This window comes from Scylla paramamosain, chromosome 35 (genome assembly GCF_035594125.1).
Source record: "Scylla paramamosain isolate STU-SP2022 chromosome 35, ASM3559412v1, whole genome shotgun sequence".
NCBI classification, from domain to species: Eukaryota; Metazoa; Arthropoda; class Malacostraca; order Decapoda; family Portunidae; genus Scylla; species Scylla paramamosain.
This window is the reverse complement of record NC_087185.1, coordinates 6,130,001-6,135,000: the sequence shown is the minus strand read 5'-3', so window position 1 is coordinate 6,135,000 and position 5,000 is coordinate 6,130,001. Positions and strand designations below refer to the sequence as shown.

The 5,000-nt window shown below is 40.3% G+C and overlaps 1 protein-coding gene across 1 annotated transcript in view; it reads left to right on the top strand.

The window, feature by feature from the left end:
* Window positions 1-5,000, top strand: part of LOC135090598 (uncharacterized) — a 165,707-nt gene that overhangs the window by 28,813 nt on the left and 131,894 nt on the right. The gene's annotated exons all lie outside the window — the stretch shown is intronic.

Genomic DNA, 5,000 nt, shown 5'->3' with positions numbered 1-5,000 from the left:
GAGGAGAAGGAGGAGGAGGAGGAAAAGCGTAACTAAGAGAATGAAGAGCCAAGGAGGAAGAAAGAAAGAAAGAAAGAGGAACATCAGTTGCAGATGAACAGGGAGAGGAAAGGGAGTGGAAAATTTAAAACAATATCGGAGGAGGAGAAGAAAGGAAAGAGAGAGAAAGAACAAAAATGTTTTCAGAAGTGTACAATAATTTTTCTTCTGTGTACGAAGCTCCAAATATGACTTTTCTCCTCCCCCAACTACAAGGTCAAGGGGGGAGAGAGAGGGGAGGAGGAATGGAGACTGAGAAGAGGAAAGAAAGGGTAGTAGGAGGAGGAGGAGGAATGAAGGTAAACACATTTAATGTTTATACTAAGAACATGTCTACATTAATGATATTCTCTCTCTCTCTCTCTCTCTCTCTCTCTCTCTCTCTCTCTCTCTCTCTCTCTCTCTCTCTCTCATTCACTAAGCTCATTAAAATCCACTTAAATGCAATAATATGTGTACAAACCAAGCCAAAGACGAATGAGAGGAAGAAGATGAGAACGAATAGAAAAAGGGAGGCAGGAATGTGAGCCAATGATGTGCAGATGGAAACAGCGGCGACAAAAATTACGAACAAACAAACCAAGAATGCAAAAGAAGAATACTAAGATAAACACGAAAACAAAAAGCCACGTGGAGAATAACAATAAGAGGGAGGAGGAGAGTTAAATTACTAACGTCTCCCTCCTAAGAAGTGAAATGTACAAAGGTCCGAACGTTTGGTCAAGCTAACAAATAAGGCACAAGCAACATCTAGGAAACATTTTTGCTGAGTATGCAGGTGTGTAGGAAAATCCAGTCTTGCCTTGACCTTGAAAGAGAGAGAGAGAGAGAGAGAGAGAGAGAGAGAGAGAGAGAGAGAGAGAGAGAGAGAGAGAGAGAGAGAGAGAGAGAGAGAAAGCAGATAGACAATTTTATTATTATTATTATCATTATTATTATTATTATTATTATTGACAGACACAGATGGATAAATAGGAAGAAAGAGAGACAGACAAAGACAGACAGACAGACAGACAGACAGAACAAGAATGAAAACAAGATAGAAAAAGAGAGAAAGAAGAGAACAAGAGGAGGAGGAAAAGAAAAAAACAAAGAAAGAGGGACAAGAGATGACAGAAGAATGCAAGGAGGAAAGAAACAACACACACACACACACACACACACACACACACACACACACACACACACACACACACACACACACACACACACACACACACACACACGCACGAACAAACGTAAAAAATAAACCCAAGATGAATGTTCTCAGCCTCAGGGAAGATTGGAAGGGAAGAGGAGGAGGAGGAGGAGGAGGAGGAGGATGAAGGCAGGGAAAGAAATGTGGGCGCGGTAAGATTCTGGCTTCCCATTGGTCCACGAAAACTGGCCGATAGTAAAGCAGAATGACGGAGGTGTGACTTAGACATGATTAAGCAAGACTGTGGTGATATTCATGAAGGTCGTGGTGGTGGTGGTGGTGGTGGTGGTGGTGGTAGTGATGTTGTAAGAATATAATGACAGTTGCTTCAGGGGTCTGTGTTTTGTAATGGGCTAAGAGGCCGTTCAGAGAGAGAGAGAGAGAGAGAGAGAGAGAGAGAGAGAGAGAGAGAGAGAGAGAGAGAGAGAGAGAGAGAGAGAGAGAGAGAGAATTTGTCATGGGGACTAGAACTATTATTTTCTCTGACCGAATTCCTCAGGTTGTTTTTCTCTCTCTCTCTTCCGAACTTCCTTTATCATTATCCATCATTTGCTTCCTCCTCCTCTTGCTCCTCCTCCTCCTCCTCCTCCTCCTCCTCCTCCTCCTCCTCCTCCTCCTCCTCCTCCTCCTGCGTAATCCTATGTAATCCTCCACCTCCTTTTGCTTAACGTCATCCTCCATTTCCTCCTCCTCCTCCTCCACCTCCTCCTCCTCCTCCTCCTCCTCCTCCTCCTCCTCCTCCTCCTCCTCCTCCTCCTCCCTTCACATTATCCAAGAACAAGAAAAATGTAACGTCAACCTTTTCATTCGTTCGTCACGTGTCAGGAGGAGGAGGAGGAGGAGGAGGAGGAGGAGGAGGCGGGGGAGAAGGTATTGTGGGCGAGGAGGGATTTGGGGGAAGAGGAGTGGAAAGGAGGACTCGTTTCTAGAGAAGAGAGAAGGGGAAGGAGGCAGCTGTTGATAAGAAAGAAAAAAAAAAAAAAAGAGGAAGTGAGAATGAAATATAAAGTTTAGGGAGTGGAAGAGAAGACGAAGGCCGAAGGAGGAGGAGGAGGAGGAGTTGCCATGCGGAAAATGGGAAAGAGAGAAGGGGACGGGAAGTAAGAAAAAAAGGAGGAAAAGGAGGAGGAAGAGGAATGCTGCGTAGGAGGATTTAGTATAGACTAGTGAAAAAAAAAAAAGTGATTATCGAAGGGAAAATAAGTTGTTAGGGGAATTGGGGAGGTGCGAGTACGGAGGCTCAGATAGACAAACATACCTCGCAGTGTTTAGCGTGTCAGCTCAGTCTTAATCCCTCTGATCTCCCAGAAACCCATCAGTCAAGTTTCGTAATGGGAGTGTCAGCTTATTAGAACTGAGGGAATAGTGAGAGAGTGCAGGTTAGTAGACTTCAATGGCCTGTATTCTGAAACGCATCTGCCTGTCCGCACCTCCACTACTTTCCAAAGGCTCTAGTTGTAGTGATATTGGTTTTTAAAGGGTGTTTTTACGGTTCTAATGACAAATTTCGACATTATGAACAGGAGAAACACTCTTGAGAACCCAGCTAATCATCTCTGTGTCGCCTGAAAGTAGTCGTGATGAGAGAGCAAAGCGTTTCAGAATATGGTGTTAGCTACGACTATGCCATGAGTGACAAGTTGGAGGTAAAGAAGTGGGTGTTGAAGGTGCAGTCGGAGGGCTGTTATTGTTATGTGCTTACAATGTCAACATACTGGAGTGGGAAGTGCATGATTTGAATGTGAATATGGTTGCCAGCTTCCTTATCGGGTGCCACGTGTGTCCCCACCTCAATTTCCATGCGCTCGTCAGGAGAGGAAGAGAATGAAAGAAAATTCGCGTTTAAACATTGATGTGATGATAAAAAAAGCCTGTAATCAGAAATATTGATCACACATAGGACCTTATAACTCTTCTGCTGTTGTAGTCATGCATCGTTGATATTCACAATACTGGAAAACACTGGAAATGGATAGTTAATTTCTAGGTTACGTAACTATTAGAGAGATTTATATCAAAGGAAGTGGATAAAAAGTTCTAATTATGGGAAAAATTGTCTAGCAGTGAATGGGTTAAGAATCAGACGTGCTTAAGTGGTAAAGAGAGGAATAAAGTGCTGGAACCTTAGTATTTCATAATATAAACGTTAATAAGAAGTACAGTATCTTGCTAGAAAACTGTACGTATCTTGATATTGAACGAAGGAGTAATATGCGGGAAATTTAATGTTTGATCACAAAATGACGAGAAAAGTACATCGTCTTTTGAAAGATATACGTGCTTAAGTGGTGAGCGGAGGAACTGAATGCAAGGAGAGTAGTGTTCGATCATATACTTATGCAAATTTTATTAACAGATACAGCATATTGTAAAGAATTGCACACACACACACACACACACACACACACACACACACACACACACACACCTAAATGTTAAATAAGGAACTAAAACGCAATACAATCAGTTATAGACACACATATGTAAGTAATAACAAGTACAGCAAATACAGCATCCTTATTATAATCCACGCAATTAGCATACAAAATATAGGTAGAAAGTTATGAGTAATAAGAGAAATACAATGGAATCTGTTAAGGGAGTTTTAAATGTTTTGGAACATAAAAATGGATTTGTTTATATTTGTAGCTTAACAAGGACGTGTGCAAGGAGTAAGATGTTTATTATATGTGTCGGGAATTTTAATCTACGTTCATAGCTAAAGCCAATCGTGTGTGTGTGGAGGTAACGAAGAATTTAAACTACATGTCATTAAACTAATAAATCTTTGTGAATTACATGTATATTTTCGCTAGATATCCAATTTGTACTGATTATCATTTCACTGTATAATAGTTTTAATGATTTATATAACTTTTCATGTTTTTTTTCGTATATTCGCTTTAACAGATAATAGTTTATAAGTTTTTATGTAAATTTTCATGAATATTTTTTTTTGTATCTTCATTTAAATATTTGGTACCTGTCTGGATTTTTTTAAGCTTTTTTTTCATTTGTTTTTCCTGCTTTCATATTACACTTTTTTTTCTGATTTGTTCATTTTCATGTAATCCCAGCTTTCATGTAAATAGGTAATGGTTAGAATGGTTTACTAAACTCTTTTTTACTCACTCTCTTTCTGTTTTCATTAAAATTTAACTGTATTCTACATCTACAGATTTATCTCATTTTTATCGTTTTTTATAGTTTTCACTGAAATTTATAAGGTCAATGATCCCTGGAACTGTTTTTTTTTTTCATGTTCAGCTCATTAATGTTATCGATAGTCAGTAATAATTTTGTTCGAGAGTGGGAGCGTAAAATTTATAACGTTATTTCATATCTGATGCTTTAATTTTTTACCCTTTTCCTCATTTCAGGTAAGTTGAGCGAAACGGTTACTGCAGACGTGACTGGCGGCGTGGTAAGTGTGCGTGAGAGAGAGAGAGAGAGAGAGAGAGAGAGAGAGAGAGAGAGAGAGAGAGAGAGAGAGAGAGAGAGAGAGAGAGGGGGGGAAGAGATTTTCTGCTTCTCCTATCATTTATCTTTTACTGAGCTCTAGGTAATACTCTCTCTCTCTCTCTCTCTCTCTCTCTCTCTCTCTCTCTCTCTCTCTCTCTCTCTCTCTCTCTCTCTCTCTCTCTCTCTCTAGCATTTGTTTATCTTTCACTCTTATGTCTACAGTACATAATGACGTAGCGAATTAAAGGGGAGAGGAGATGGAGGAGGAGGAGGTGAAGATGAAAAGGAGGAGGAGGAGGAG